Genomic DNA, 17495 nt, shown 5'->3' with positions numbered 1-17495 from the left:
TCACTGAAATTAGCCGAGCTTTCGGATCCAGCACGTTCTCCCTCATACAATTTTTTTCGCACAGATGTTCTTGGCAATGAATACGGCGGGCTAAGCTTTGAACCTTACCCCAGGGGACAGGTCAATCGAACACGATGTGACGTGAGTCGTAAATGGGCCGACACGGTGATGAGTGCCAAACAAACGGTGTTCGAGTCAGAGGCTAAACGACACTCCTCCCACCACCACCACCACCAAATTACCATGAAGAGGTTAGGGGGTGGGGAGCTGGGCTTAGCACGTCCTCCCCAACAGCTGACTGCCGTTTAGAGCGCCGCTGCCGGGCTCAGCCTGTCTGCGGCTCCCCCCACCACAGCCGCTCGAGGAGCAGTAAAAACTTTTTATTACACCGTCGCGTCCCCGCGGGACGTCACTCAGCCCAGAGGAGAAATAAATAGGATGGAAATATTGGCGCCGTGTCGTGACGGAGCACGCTGGTCTGGGCCGCCTCGAGCCTCGAGCAGATTTGTTTCACTTAAGCGCCGCGGACGCTGCTTCGGCAGCCTACGTGACTGTCGGGACAAGTGTTTTGACATGATCCGACGCGTGACCGCAGCGAGAAATAAGTCACGTGCGGCAGACGTAACGCGCAAGGCGCTGAATACCTCCTCAGAGATTGTAGGGTGGTACTTGTTAGGTCGCGGCGGCTCATCTACCCTGCACCCCACTGCCTCTAACAAGTGGAAGGTGAGGCCTAGGGAGCGTGTACTTTGGTCCTCCTTACAGGTATCAAGCGGTATCTTTTAATATCGCTGAATCAAAGCTGACCATGGTTATGTACGAGAGCGTTCAATGAGTGGTGCAACACTTTTTTTTCTCGGCCAATATCGGTTGAATAGATGTGGAATTTGCTGTGGGAGACCCTGGAATATTCCAGCTTCCGCTCCCGTAATCTCATGAAGTTCCGATAGGTAGCGACGCTATACGATGCTTTCGAAATGGCGTGTGTAGCGGAGGTGCGTTCCAAGCAAAGAGCAGTGGCTGAGTCTCTTTCGGCGGGAAATCAGAGCAGCATAGTTGCTTGCAGACTATCTTCTGAGATCTGGCACTTAAAGAAAGCACGGTGAGTCATTCGGCGAGCCACATGTCATCAACGTAACAAGTTTGAGAAAACCTGTCGTATCTCCCGCGTGCCGGGCAGGCTGCACAATGCTACAAAATGGCTCATCAGTCCCCTAGACTTAGAACTACTGAAACCTAACTAACCTAAGGACATCACACACATCCATGCCCGAGGCAGGATTCGAACCGGCGACCATAGCAGCAGCGCGGTTCCGGACTGAAGCGTCTAGAACCGATCGTCCACAGCGGCCGGCCACACTGCGACAACTCCTGCAATGCTGCAAGGTGCGGACACTGTCACTCGAGGTGAGCGATGCATCACAACGGAACACCTCGCTGAACAACTGAACTCCCTCAAGACTGCGCACCCCAGAGAAGCCAACAAAGCTTCATTGGACTAGTCTTCCTCATCCACCCTACAGCCAGGATCTTGCACCTTCCGACTTACATCTGCTCGGTCCAATGAAGGACGCAATCTGCAGGACGCAGTACGCGGAAAATGCGGAGGTTCTAGATCCAGCAAGACTGCTGATCCTGCAAGAGTTTTGATGCAGCAAGACGCTGACCCTGACAATGACCAGTATAATGATACAATGCGAGCATATACAGTAAGGTGGCATAAGGCCGCCGCATTGAAAGGAGATTATGTTGAAAAATAGGGTTTTGTAGCCAAAAGAGTGATTTAATGGTATCATGAATAAAACCAAACAGTGTGTTACTCGTCATATGTGAACAGGAAGGGCCACACCACGATCACCGCAATGGCAGGCGTCCAAATTTTACTCATCAATGCAAATTTATGCATTTTTTGTATTTGGAGTTCGATTTAGTAAAAAATGTTCAAATATGTGTGAAATCTTATGGGACTCAACTGCTAAGGTCATCAGTCCCTAAGCTTACACACTACTTAACCTAAATTATCCTAAGGACAAACACCCACACCCATGCCCGAGGGAGGACTCGAACCTCCGCCGGGACCAGCCACACACGGTTTAGTAAATCACATGAATTAATGACATAAATGGTCTGTTGGACCAATGTTAGATGCGCATATAAATGCATACAGCGTGTAAATGGTGCCCGCAGAGGAATGGGCAGTATTCAGGGATATGACAAGAACCATCATTTGAAGCAAGATAATTCGAACGGACATATGACCCTTTGCAAAGTCTTTCCCACGTAGAACACATTTGTTGTACATTGTTATTTATTGTCTGTATTATTAACACACAGTCAGGTTTACCCATGTAGGGGGTTATTAAACAGTACAATGTGCGTTTTACAAATGTGTGTGACGTGAGTCCAGGTTTTACGCATGTAATGTTCGCCATACACGTTTCGTTGGACACTAAGACGGGTAGCAGGACTACGCTGCACCAATTCAGCAATGTGTTGCTTTTCCTGCACGGGTTGTTGAACTATACATTCAGAAGAACAACGGGAAATTGAAAGAACACCTGTTTCACAAAGTGTGCTGAAAACTCTGGTAAACGCACTATAATCGTGAAATCATCGTGTTGGAAAGCGTCGACGGCATTCTTGACAGCAGCCCTACGATCGAAGAAGCCGAAAAATACGTAATACCTGCATAATATTCGTTAGTGCAGGTATATGTAGTTTTAGCCAGCGCATGTACAACCACAACAATGTGGACAACGTCTTCCATTCGGGTTCGAATCCCACCGCTGCTTAAATTTTGATTAATAATCAGCATTGGCGGCCGAAGACTTCCAGCATAAGAAGTCACCCTCATACTGCCAACGGCCTTGTCAAAGAGGGCGGAGAAGTGGACAGAGGTTCAGGGCACTCTCTTGTCCTAGGGGTGGCAAACTGCTTCTAAAGGGGGAAGAATCAGCAATGATCAACGACATGAGGATGCAGAAGGCAACGGAAACCACTGCATTAAAGACACGTAACATGTATCCACAGGACATGTGGCCTGTAATTGAAGAACTGTCATGATGATCTCTCCATTGGCAAAAGATTCCAGAATAGTCCCCCATTCGGATATCCGGGAGGGGACTGCCAAGGGGGAGGTTACCATGAGAAAAAGATTGAATAATCATCGAAAGGATAACGTTCTACGAGTCGGGGCGTGGAATGTCAGAAGCTTGAACGTGGTAGGGAAACTAGAAAATCTGAAAAGGGAAATGCAAAGGCTCAATCTAGATATAGTAGCGGTCTGTGAAGTGAAGTGGAAATAAGACAAGGATCTCTGGTCAGAAGAGTAAAGGGTAATATCAACAGCAACATAAAATGGTTTACGAGAGTAGGGTTCGTTATGAATAGGAAGACAGGGCAGAGAGTGTGTTATTGTGAACAGTTCAGTGACACGGTTGTTCTTATCAGAATGGATAGTTGTAGGGAAAGAAGAAGAAGAATAGGTTACAGGAGAATATGGGCTTGGGACAAGGATTAAGAGAGGAGATAGACTAATTTTCTGTAACAAGTTACAGCTAGTAATAGCGAATACCCTGTTAAGAATCACAAGAGGAGGAGGTATACTTGGCAAAAAGGCCGGGTAATACGGGAAGATTTCAGTTAGATTCCATCATGGTCAGACAGAGATTCCGAAATCAGATACTGGATTGTAAGGCGTACCCAGGAGCAGATGTAGACTCAGATCACAATACAGTAGTGATGAAGAGTAGGCTGTAGTTTAAGACATTAGTCAGAAAGAATCAATAAGCAAAGAAGTGGGATATGGAAGTACCAAGGAATGACGAGATACGGTTGAAGTTCTCTAAGGCTATAGCTACAGCAATAAGGAATACCTCATTAGGCAATACAGTTGAAGAGGAATGGACATCTCTAAAAAAAAGGCCCTCTATATCCGCATCCAGCGTCGCCTGTGAGCTGAGGATGATACGGCGGCCGGTCGGTACCGTTGGGCCTTCATGGCCAGTTGGGGCGTAGTTTCTTTTAGAGGTTGGGGAATAAAGGGAAAGGATGGGTGGGGATCTCGTGACCTCCAGCCGCACAGAGCGTTGTGGTAATGCAGTGGCGAGAGCTGAAAATTTGTGCCGAACTGGGATTCCAACTGGACTGTTCCACTTCTTTAGAACAGTTGCGTCAACCGCCTCGGCCGTCGGAACACGCATTCCATCCGCCACTAAGTGTCTCTGTAACGCAGCGTGAGGTAAGTTGAGAATCTGGGTAGGACGAAAAGCGTGTCCGATGACCGAGGCGGTTAATTTGTTGTGGTAATGCCTTATGGCACCAAACTGCTGAGGTCATCGGTCCCTAACGTTACACACTACTTAAACTAACTTACGCTAAGGACGACAAACACACCCATGCCCGAGGGAGGACTCGAACCTCCGTCGAGGGTGGGGGGGGGGGGGGGTGGAGTGGCGTGGACCGTGACAAGACGTCTCAGACGGTTAACGCAACCGTTGAAGAGATGCGGAGCATCAGGGTCTTCGAGTCCTAGTCCGGGAAAAATTTTCAGCTCTCGGCATTGCATTACCACAATGCCCTGTGTGGCTGGGGGCCACGAGTTCCTTTGCCTTTACTTCCCCATGCTCTATTCCATACAATAATTGTTTATTGCACAACGATCAGCTGCGATGCGCCACAGCAGCGTCTAGACACGGAGAACTATTACGTAATTGTATTGTTGGTATCAGTGTAGAGCATGGGAGCGTACGGACTAACACCAAGGCTGTAACTAAGTAATCTCACGTCTGAGAACGTGTTGACCATCGGAACACATAGTGACATTATAAACTAATGACTCACGAGTAAAACTATTATCTTTATATTCAATTATCAGCCCCAATCATGATGACGAATTAATAGGTATACAGGCACGTCATGAGGTCTCGATGAGTTTCCCCTGCCGAACGCTTTTAGTTCGTTTTCTTCTCCGAAATCGCTTGTCTCAGTTACCGGCATTTCGGCGTTAGTGCTAGGTTTCAGACCGAAGGAAAAATACAATACGTTCCGCAGTGAGACGATTTAGATTCTGAAGCGGCCCCTTGACGATTAGTACTTCTGTACAGTAATACTGTACAATATTGTGCAAGTTCTGCCCAGACTGTTGACAAAAAACGTGCAATAATATTGCACAACAAGTAGGCTGGTTCCAAATGTTGGGCAGTGAAGACGCTGCTCTGTATCAATGGCTCTGCTTTCTTCCAAGCAGTTGATAGATAAAAAAGTGGTACAAGAATCGTCAGAAATTGTCTCGCGAAAATTTGTTACTTGCAGTTAGTAGAAGAAAAATTGGTATAACCATCATCAGACATTCAGTGTCTTGAAGGATGAAGATCAAAGAAAGTAAAACAAGGACATCAGAATTAAGTGGAGTTAAATCAGTAAATGAAACACTAAAGGCTGTTGATGAGTATTGCTATCTGGGCTTCAAAATAAGCGAGAATGGCCGAAGTAGAGAGGACATAAAACGCAGACTGGAAAAAACAAGGCATATGTTCCTGTAAAAATAAGGAAAAAAGAAACCAGTGTAATTTTACGTGTTATGAGGGAATTTTTTAAAGTATTTGTGTGAACTTTAGCCTTGTAAGGGAGTGAAACGTAATGGCAAACAGTTCACACAAGAAAAATATAGATACTTTTGAAATGTGGTGCTACAGACGAATGCTGAAGCACAGTCAGATCCAGTACGTAAGATATACACAACTGAACCGGTTAAAAAGAAATCTGTAGCACAACTTCGCCAAAAGAAGGGATCAAGGAATAGTCAGTTTGATAATGCAAGTGAGTAAGTTGAGTAAAACTTGTAGAGGAGACCAAAGCTTAAATACATTAAGCAGGTTCGTATCGAGGAATTTTTCTGTAGCTGTTCAGAGATTAAGAGGCTTGCACAGGATGGATTAGCGGGGAGAGACGCATAAAACCAGTCTTGGGAGCATAGTACCCCACTGGAGACTGTTAACCAGGTCCGACCACAATGATTAGGTTCTCAGGTACGTGACTGGAAGACTTGGCTGATAGAACCTATTATGATGTCCTGGACGGCGGTGTTAGGTCGCGCGTTCCGGACTGCGCGCCTAGAACCACGAGACCACCGCGGCCGGCATTGACGCAGTCACTTCGAGTAAATGCAAGTCCGTAACGTTGCAAAGCGGTATGAAATTTAACCAGCACGTAAGGTCGACGGTAGTGAAGGCGAATAGACGACTTCGGTATTTTGAGAGCATTCTAGGAACGTGAAGCTCATCTGTAAAGGAGACTGCGTATAGAACACTTGTGCGACCCATTTTTGAGTGCTATTCGAGTGTTTGGGATGCCCAACAAGTCGGATTAAACGAAGACATCCAAGCAATTCGGAAGCTTGCTGGTAGATTTATTACATCAACACGCGAGAATTGCGGAAATGATTCGCTGAAAGAAAGAAGACATTCTTTTCGTGGAATACTATTGAGGAAATTTAGAGACGCGGCACATCTGACAGAGTGCATAGCGGTTCTAGTGCAGCCAATATATCTCGCTTAAGGTCAGCGAAAAAAAGATAAGACAAATCAGGGATCCTACTGAAACATACAGAAAGTCGTTTACCCGCTGCTCCATTTGCGAGTAGCGCAGGAGCAGTACAAGCTACCCACCGCCCTGCGCCTCATGGTTATTTATGTAGAATGTATGTAGATATACATATTGTCAGTTCTGCTCGCAGACTGCACATTCTCAGGTAGCGCAATGTACTTATGAAGTTCTTGCTCTGCTCAGTATTGCTGCCCAATATCTTAGCCTCACCCACAGACGTTGACTGTTATTGCACATCCGGAAGATTAACAATAGCTATCGTCTACGGCGCGCTTAAGATTCGTGGAAACAAGTGACTTGCCTCACGGGATTCTGCGCCAGTGGAGAGGTCAACGAACGCTTGTCCTGCGCCTGGTCAGAGGCAAAAAAAGGGAAAAAAGGCGACTAGAAGAGAGGGACCTGCCGTCCCTTTCCGGACAGCGCGGGGCCGACTGACTCGACGGGTCGGCGGCTCCGAACGTTCGAGTCCTTTCGTTTTTCCGGGAAACCCTTTTCCGAGACGCCCCGCTGACCGCGACAATGAACCGCGCAGCGCGCCCGAGAGGGACAACAAAACCTCCCCGAAAACACAGACCCGTCCCGTCCCACGCCGCGCGGCGCTCCGGCAGAAAAATACCTGCGATTGCTCCAAATGGGTCGCTCCGCCCACCGCGCAACATCCTCAGGGTTGTAAACGCACCGCTTTCGCTTTCGCTGGCGGCCGCGGCCACCGGCCTCGCAGGTACCTCAGCGGGTCGGCTTTTGTTGTCCTCGGCGGAAGGCCGGGCTCAGGTGAAACTCCGAGGCACGTTTTTTGGGCCAACGTCCTCTGCCCTTACGTTTTTATACCACCAGGCGAGAATTGGAAAGCTACTTAAAACAACTTTTTTTCTTTTTCTCTCTCTTTTTCGGCTCTTCCTCTGCGAGCGACTCAGGTCGTTCACCGATCAACGCTCAGTATTTCTCAGGACACTCTGGTGTCAGTTACCTACCTAGTACTGGCAAAAATTTGTGTTCGGACTCTGAGATTCTACCAAATACCGCACTTCTACAGGATTCTGGAGAAAATGTATTAATTTTCACCATTTACCGGTCTCGGACGGTGTTTTTCGTGCTAAATACGTCCCTCGTGGCTATTTTACATCGTTTAGAGAGTGAGCAGCGAAAGAAGTAACATCTCTCTTCTTTCGTGAGCGATTCAAGGTACTGAAAAAGGATTTAGGTAAGTGGTGATACTCAATTTTTTAAAAATATTCGCATATTGCCATACGGATGCATGCGATCTTTCAAACGTTTATGTAGTTATTTATCACATCCAAGACAGCTTAAAAACTACGATGTTCACGTTACTGGTTTCATGAACTGATTGCCATCTTTATATATGATTAACCAGAAAGCTGCTTCATCACGATGTATCACAGTTCCAGTTAAGCATTCTGAACAGCATGAAGGGGTATGAAAGATGTCACATCGTCGCATTCTCAGTCTCTTTTAACATCTGACAATATGTTGTGTAATTAATTTACACATTTTGTGTTCAGAATGGCCGGCCGCGGTGGTCTAGCGGTTCTAGGCGCGCAGTCCGGAACCGCGCGACTGCTACGGTCGCAGGTTCGAATCCTGCCTCGGGCATGGATGTGTGTGATGTCCTTAGGTTAGTTAGGTTTAACTAGTTCTAAGTTCTAGGGGACTAATGACCTCAGCAGTTGAGTCCCATAGTGCTCAGAGCCATTTTTTTTTGTTCAGAATGTGTTACTGGAATAGTGATGTACCATGACGGAGCTGTAAGATAATTAATAACATCTGAATAAGGTGATCAACTGCTGAATCCAGTAATACGAACATTGTAACTTTAAGTGATCTTAGACGCAATAAATTGTTATGTAAAAGGTAATACATTGACACGTAATTTGGTGTCAAGGTAACTTTCTTACAGGCCGAAGTAATGAAGCAATTATAATTTCCTGTCTTCTATTTAATCTTTATATTGACCAACCAGGATCACGGAACGACTAAGGTACCTTATCTTTCTTTGCTGTTTCTGATTTTTTCCAGTACTCCATCTCATCCCTATGCTGCCTTTTCCTTTCTTCTATCCACGTTGTTGTTGATTTCTCATCTCTTCTGTCATGGAAGTCTTCTGAAAAGAGTTTCTGACTTATTTCTTCGGTTTTTTTCTTCCTAGTTCTTTTGTTATGTCGGGAATCCACGCTATTTTCTACAGTTTTTCTCAGATATTGAAGCATAGAGAAGTTCTTTACTTTTTTCTTCCTGATATTGTATACTTCCCTTCCGAGAAGTGACTCACGTCGTTTACCGAAACATATCAGCAGTGTTTCTTGGTTTACTATAGTGTCAGTTACCTATCTACTGCCAGATGAAAGCGTTACTTTTGTGTATGCTCCGAGATTCTACCAAATGAGAAATTCAGTAACATGTACACACATTGTAACTTAGTACTTCTGTAAATTTCTGGTGATGCATGCTGTGTGAAATGTATTAATTTTCGCACTCTATCGCTGTCCTAAGATGTGATTCGTGCTAAACGTATCCATCACGGCTTTTCTATATCGACGTATACATTGTGAGCCGCATAAGCTGTAACACGCCCTTTGTTTTGCGAACGGTTCGCGATGTCGAAATGACGTTTTAGGCAAATTTAGTACGGAGAGGGACAGGGAAAGTTGGTACAAGGTTAACAGTCGTAACTCGTGTATCAAATGAGATATTCGAGCAAGAAAGATGTTTCTGTTCGTTTATAAATCAACTTTTTTATTCTTTCTGCGCTATTACCATTTAATTGGCATGTGTGCTCTGCCTTTCATACTAAGGGCATCTTCAGTAAATATTTAGCTATTTTTTCTCAGTCTCCCAGTTTTCACGTTTTTCTAATGTAATAGGTTAAGAAACGCACTAGTACATCACATAATAAAAATCGACACTTACCCCTGTCGAAATTTTCGGTTTGCTTCCTTTTTCACACTTTGTTTTGGGTGTACTGTATGACGTTAGAAACTGCACAAATGATGTGGAAATCACTACAGATTGGTAACACAGGGACTGAGACAACTGTAGCAGGAGTGCATGAAATGTCTTCGCAGTTGTGAACATGGACATCCATCATCTGTATAATGGAATGAAGACAGTGAAAATTGGTCTCTCACCGGGACTCAAACCCGGAATTCTTGTTTATTACGAGGGGTGGTCTTATCATTAGCCTATTCGAGCACTACTCACGGCTAGATGCAAACTTCCGCATGTCATCAACCATGCGTCTACACCCTATACTCATATATCTGTTATGTATATTCCCGTACAGGGTAGACATTTTATTTGTAAGTCGTTTGCGGATAAATACGATACTTCAGTGCCTATATTATTTCGAATTATGATGCAAAGTCCTTTCGGACATGATTTTCATCGTCACTCGGAATTAATCAGGCACTCCAGTACCTTACTTGCGGGCGTGAGACGCCAAATAAACAGCTATTTATTGCTTGGCATCAGACGCCTTGTTAAACAAAACGTTATTCTAGTAAATACCATCACATTTCTCACGTTACCGACCTGTTGCCTTCAGGCGTCTAGTGACTCCAAAATGTCATCAAATATGAGTCGAATTTTCTGAAGCGAAACGGATGTGCAACTCTTAAGCTATGTTGACGTAGGTGGAACCGCAGAAATATCGAGCCAGGCAAAAAGTAACAAACAAATCCACGGAAGAGATTTACAGTATAACATAAAAGGAGAAACGCATAACGCAGTTGAACATTAAGACTGCAGCAAGAAAAATGAGCTACTTTATGAAAGAGTAACTAACAGTGCTTGCTTCAATATCTTTCTTGATACATGAGCTACGATTATCAATGGTGTAACAAAATACATGCACGGGATATGTACATACTTGCTGTGGAAAATATCGTCCCCAGAAAACTTATTAGTGTTATTATTACTCATTTTTGATGGAACTGGTTCTAGGCGCTGCAGTCCGGAACCGTGGGACTGCTATGGTCGCAGGTTTGAAACCTGCCTCGGGCATGGATGTGTGTGATGTCCTTAGGTTAGTTAGGTTTAAGTAGTTCTAAGTTCTAGGGGACTGATGGCCTAAGATGTTAAGCCCCATAGTGCTCAGAGCCATTTGAACCATTTCTTTTTGATGAAACGACATACATCTTGTAACTGCGATCGAGTTCCTAAAAAAACTAGAACAGTAACATGGCGCATGTTAATGTTGACACTGAAACGTTCCCCAAGATTATCTGACGGTTATGCCTGAATTGGCTATTGCGATGTAAACACCTATAGCCTTTACGCTGCAATCTGAACTAGAGCCCCATTCTGCGGTGCTTACAACAGTCCAATAGCGCATGCATCCCCTCGCGCTAGCCCTAAATTTTAGCACATTATTCAGATACGTCATTGCGAAACGTTAAAGGCTTAACAACATCACTGCATTCTTCTTCTCATGAGCTCTGCAATTACTTTCAAAAAAAGTTCATTGTTCCAAGATAAACACTTGCTTTAATAACTCTGTTGCACAAGAGCGAATAGATCATGTTCACTAGACATTTTTGCTTTCCTTGCTCCTTCTACCACCTCTCTAAATACGAAATACCTTTTCTTCAAGACCCCATTAATAGCCAGAATAATATGGGTAGAACTATACGATAATAGGAGCAAAACCTTTCAAGTGAACAATGGTCTGGTGCTCGACTTCTTTCGTGAATGAATCGCGTTTCCTTCACGTTCCTCCAACGAATCTAAACCTGGCACCTGTTTTCCGTACAACTAATTTTATGTCGTCAGTCTGGACGGTTATTCTAAGGTACTTTTCGGTCGTCACTGTTTTTACGATTTCTTGGTAAGAATGTAATAGAACAGGACAGGATCTCCTCGTTTATTTATGGGTGACAGATTACATTTGTTTATCTTGAGGGTAAAATGCCAGTCACTGCGCCAATGATCGATCCTCCGCAGACCTTCCAGTGTTTCGCCACAATCTTCTAGCGTTACAGACTTCCTAAAGACAACACCACTGACCACGAATTGCCACACCTAGTTTACGGCGCTATCCACTACATCATTAATAATCATTACAAATAGTAACGGACATGTGACATTCCCTTGGCGTACCCCCTGAATTACCTTCACATCTACATCACACGAAACTACTTCTGGGCACCTTAGCAAGCTCAGCTGATGTAATTACGTGTAATGAGGTGATCGGTTGCGATGACTGTACGGTAACCAAAGTGTTGCACTATGCAATGTCCTGTCGGATGCTTTTGGCGTTTGTCTTCAACGTTTGTAACACCACTGGCGTGAGGAGTTACAGTCCACATTAAAATGGGAACTGAGACAAGACTTGGAGGTTTGAGGTATGGAGATTCATAGGCCAGGTGAAAGTATTATCAACAGACCCTTGTCTCGTTTGGCAGTTCAAAATACTACATAGGCAAAAAGTTTGTTTGCGTGGTCATCCTCCGCAGCAAGCATAGAAATACTTGTTTTGTAAATAAACAAAACATTTACAAGAGAAGTACTACATAGAGAATCCGATTTCCAGTTGCTCCACACCTACTTCCTCAGTGAAAGAACTGGAGCAAAGAGCACTCAGCTACAGCAGGACTCTCAAGCAACTAATTCAAGTAAGATTAGTTGCCCAGGTTCAAAATCGGACATTACTGATTGGAACAGACATTCACACCCTCTGTTTTTACCCGACTGTTTCATATGTTGGACAAAATCTGACGTGATAGTTTGTTTAATTTAGTGCATACACAATAGAGTTAAATGGCAGAAACACACTCCAATAAATTCGATCCTAGATAATAAAGTGGCAGCAATATAAAGAAAAATCCGTGCAGTTACGCGCTTTGAATCTCTGGAGAAATACTAAGAACGTTTTCTTTCACCATGAGACCTTCCGTAGGTGTCAGCAGAAAGTTAAGACCGCTTATTCCGAAACTGGTTGTTGTTGTTCTTGTCGTCGTCGTCGTCATCTTCTTCGGTCTGAAGAAGGATAGATGGAGCTCCCCACACTTGACTTTCTTCCCATCTCGGTTTAGTGAGTCTTCGTTAGTTAACGCGATCTACGCATCTGATCTTCAGCATTTTCTGCAAAACCGCTAATTCTACTCTGTTCTTGTCTGAACTGTCGGTGTCCACGTTCTACGTCCGTACAAAGCTTCATTCCGTGCAGATATCTTCAGAAAAAACTTCCTTTCATTTACATTTATATTCGATGTTGATGAAGTTCTCTTCTTCAGAAACGCTATTCATGCTATCGTCAGTGTGCAATTTACATCTTCTCTACTTTGGTCATTTCGCGTTATTTTCTTGTTCAAACGGCAAAACTCTTCGGCTGCTTGTAGTGCCTGAATTCCTAATCTAGTTTCCTCAGCATCGACTACTTTGATTTGACTTACTTTTGTTCTACTTTCGTTGATATTCTTCTTCCCAAGAGACCATCAATTCCATTCACCTGTTCTGCCAAGTCCTCTACCGGCTCTGAAGTAATTACATTGTTATCGGCAAACACCCAATCTCCTTACGCCATCTCCCTGAGCTTTAATTCTCTTCCCTGATTTCCTCTTGGTTTTCTTTACTGCTTCCTCAGTTTACAAATTAAACGACGTCGGGATACGCTACAACACAGTCTCCTCAACAACCGCATCTGTTTTGTTTGTTTTCTTTGGTTTACTGTTCTTCTATCTATAACTTTCGTCTGGGAATGTATTGTAATGTAAGTATTCTTTCAACTGAACAGTGCAAGTAGTGTGCTTATGTAAATTCTATCTGATGATGTGAGTAAACAAATTTTGTAACTGTATTCTAATTAACGTTTACCAAAATGATTAGAAAACCTAAAACAGTATACTAAACAAGCTATCATGTGGAACTGTACTGCGCAGTATAACGAACAGTGCTATAATGCGTGATGTCGCAGTAGGTTCCTTGCAAATCAGACACAAGAATATAAGAGAGTAAGAATTATGCATAAAATTACAAGCTGAACGTTGAAATAATATATTCTCAGGATGCTTCTATTGAAATGCAGATTAACGTATCGAAACTGAGTAAGTAAAATTCCGAACACTGAATGACACACTTACACACATGTAACACAGAACCACGAGAATGAGAACGTCTCACTAACGAAATGAGATCTGAACTAGACTTTAACTGAGCCTAACTTGATGATAATTTTGAGATACAGTACTTGACCGTAAATTATGTTATTGTGCCTTAACAGTGAAGTCAGACTGTTCCTAACAGACTTTCGCGAGTACCTTGTAGCAACGGAAACTCGGCACTTCTCGGAAGTGATGCATGTTAACAAACCAGCTAAAGGAAATCTTGCCCACGTGCAATGCAAGGAAAAGCAAATATGCTAAAACGTCATGTTTTTGTTGTAGTATTCAGTCCGAAGACTGTTTTGATGCAGCTCTCCAAGCTTCTCTTTCGTGTGCAATCCTCTTCATTTCTCAGTAACTACTGCGACCTACATCCTCCTGAATTTGCTGAATGTATTCATTTCTTGGTCTCCATGTACAATTGTTACCGCCATTACTTTCCACCAGTACTAAACTGATCGTCCTCTGATGCCGCAGTATGTGTCCTAAAAATTGATCCATTCTTCTAGTCCGCTTGTACCACAAATTTCTTTGCTCACCAATTCTATTCAGTACCTCCACCCACGTAATCTTCAGCATTCTCATGTAGCTCCACATTTCTAGCGCTTCTATTCTCTTCTTGATTAAATCGAGTAACACAGATGACATGTAATACCTCAAATAAAATACTGGTAACTGAATAAGAAATTCGAAGAAAATACTCTGCAGCAGGTCCTCGTAGATTCCTTAAAGAATCAGGGGTGGTGGATTACTGGTTATGGTGTAAGAGTAGTATATTGATACTACTACATTTGTGGGCCGTTTAATAGTAAAGTTCCGCCTACATACATTGCTTTCCGCCTTTCTCTCACTGTATTCTGACAACGTTGGTCGCAAAGAAACGCATCTCCGTGATATCCAGAACGCCGTAGACAAAGGCATTCATGTTGACGACGTGTTTCGTGACGTCCGGTCTCTTACTGAAGAAGATACGAGATTATCGAGTATGAGACGAGATTTGTCGCTGGATTCAGGTCTCCCTTCGAGACAGAATCCAACACGTCGCTGTTAACGGTACGAACTAGACAGATGTCAAAGCAATTTCAGTACAACAAGGAAATGTGACAGTATCGTTACTGTTCACAATATACGCTGATGAGCCAAGACATTTTGACCACCTGCTTAACAGGTTGTTTGTACGTCTTTGAAACAAAATATATGACAAATTCCGCGTATCAGGTATCTAAGAGTTTGTTAATATGTTTGTGGCGGTATGTGGCTTTAGATGTCTAGGCACAGGTCATGTGATTCGAGTAAATAACAGGCCGTTGATTTGCGTATGAGGTGACGGCGCCCAACAGCGTCCGAGAGGGGTATACATGGGTTTTACATCAGGCGAATTTGGTCGCCGAGACATCGAGTTCACTATAATACTACTCATACCACTGTAGTACTGGTCTGGCTTCGAGACACGGACAATTATACTGCTGAAAGATGACATCGCCGTCGGGGAAGCCACCAATCACGAAGGGATGCAGGTGGTCCTCAGTTGTGATCACGTCTTCGACTACTACCACAGGTCCCGTGCAAGCGCAGCAAAATGTCTCCCACAGCATAATATTGCTCCCAGCAGCCTGCATCCGAAGCGCACTGCACGTTTCGAGTCCCCTTTCACCTCGATGATGGCGTTTATGGAGACGACCATCGACCTAGTGTAGCAAAAATGTGATTCAGCAGAAGAGTAGACACGTTTCCATTGATCGACGGTCGAATCCCTATGGTCCCGTGCCCACTCAATTCGTAGTTGACGATGTCGTTGGGTCACGTAGTGCGTGAGTTCTCGATTGTGTTCAGGAGACGTACAGACTGATTGCGTGAAAATAGTTTCTCAAATTACCTCTTAACCCGGATTGCTTCCACGCAATCAGACTCTTCAATGAAATTACCTAAGGGACCTATTTGAATAATCAAAAAAATGCGAAACAATGAAATTTTGTAAAAAAAGTTGTCAGATCGGAAACTGAACACATTAATGGTCTCCCAAATACAATCGAGACACCGCGATAAAGAGCGAACGTGTAACAAAGTTCATTTAAACATAAACATTATTTGTGGTTAATTTAAAGAAAAGAATAAGCATAGATTTTCTGTACAGTGAAGCATCAATATATTCTCAAAGAACAATGGCGTTAAACTATAAACATTAACAAATTTATAATGAATACAAAACTTACTTTTTTATGTTTTTCTCATACATGGAGCAGTCCAACAATCGCTGCTTTTGTATGTGTAATATTTTGTAAAAATTAAATGTCCTGGCGTGCGCGTAAGTATTTTTTATCGTCACAAGGTTTACAAAAGCGTTTTCTTTCTTGATGATAACGTGGTTTTTCACACTAAATGAAATATAACTTGTAGCGGTGCTACACAACACGCCTTAACAAGTCGGCGACCATACATCAAAGGTAATGAAGTACATGTTAACATATCGGCGACCAGAAGTACAACTACCTATAAAGATTCTAGAATTTTCCTAACAAATGATAAATTGTTCTCTCTTCTGTTTCGCAGCTTCTTGCTATCAAGCGCTGCGGCAATGATTTTAAATATCTGCGCCCAGCGAGTCATAGTGTTTAAAAGTACCTTTTAAACGCTGGCCGCGCGTCTTGGTATAGGCGCACGTTATAAACAGATTTCGTTTCTTTACTCTCGCGTTGTCATGCTTACAAACTACAGCTCGATGGCTGTCCTTTTCTCATATGCAAAATGTCTGAAATCCAATAATATCACACTACGTATGATCTATTATTCGTGCAGGTATTGGCAGGTGACTCTGAAGGTAAATAAATATAATATATTGTGTTCTTATAAGACAAAATGGATTAACCAATCGGAGCGACCTTAAGTGGAATGATCAGATGAAACAAATTATGGGAAAAGTAGATGCCAGGTTGACATTCGTAAGAAGAATATTAAAACACACTCCGTCGTCAGGCCACGAGTGGCTTACCGGGAACATCCGACCGCCGTGTCATCCTCAGAGGAGGATGCGGATAGGTGGGCGTGGGGTCAGCACACCGCTCTCCCGGTCGTTATGATGGTATTATTGACCGAAGCCGCTACTATTCGGTCGAGTAGCTCCTCGCTTGGCATCACGAGGCTGAGTGCACCCCGAAAAATGGCAACAGCGCGTGGCGGCCTGGATGGTCACCCATCCAAGTGCCTACCACGCCCGTCAGCGCTTAACTTCGGTGATCTCACGGGAACCGGTGTAACCACTGCGGCAAGGCCGTTGCCCCACAGGAAGAATATTAAGGAAATTTAATTCATCCACAAAAGAAGTGTCTTACAAAACACTCGTGCGACTGGTTGCACAGTGTTGCTGATCAGTTTGGAACCCTTAGCTGGTTTGATAGGAGAGTCAGAAAATATCCAACGAAGAGTAACACTGCTTTTCGTTACGGGATTGTTTAATAGGTGTGAGAACGTTACGGAGGTGCTCAACAAAACTGCGATAGCACACGCTGCAAGAAAGGCACTGTGCATCGTGGACAGGTTTACTGTCGCAATGTCGAGAGTGAACGTTGCAAGAAGAGTGAGACAACATACGTCTCGCTAACTGACCAGGGCAAGAAAATTAGAGAAACTGGGTAATGCACGGAGGTCAATCGACGATGATTCAGCCGATGTGCATTCGTGAATGGAACAGGAAAAGGGGGGAAATGACAGAAGAGCCCTCCACCACGCAACGTGAGCTGGCCTGCGGCGTGTAAATGTACACGTAGAACTAGATGT

At 43.9% G+C, this 17495-nt stretch overlaps 1 pseudogene; it reads right to left on the bottom strand.

The window, feature by feature from the left end:
* Positions 1-16879: 16879 nt before the first annotated feature.
* Positions 16880-16997, bottom strand: LOC124719335 (annotated as a pseudogene).
* Between the last annotated feature and the right edge of the window lie 498 nt (positions 16998-17495).

The sequence above is a fragment of the Schistocerca piceifrons genome, chromosome 10 (assembly GCF_021461385.2).
Source record: "Schistocerca piceifrons isolate TAMUIC-IGC-003096 chromosome 10, iqSchPice1.1, whole genome shotgun sequence".
Lineage (NCBI taxonomy): Eukaryota > Metazoa > Arthropoda > Insecta > Orthoptera > Acrididae > Schistocerca > Schistocerca piceifrons.
The sequence above is the reverse complement of the archived record's forward strand: the minus strand, read 5'-3'. Positions and strand labels throughout refer to the sequence as shown.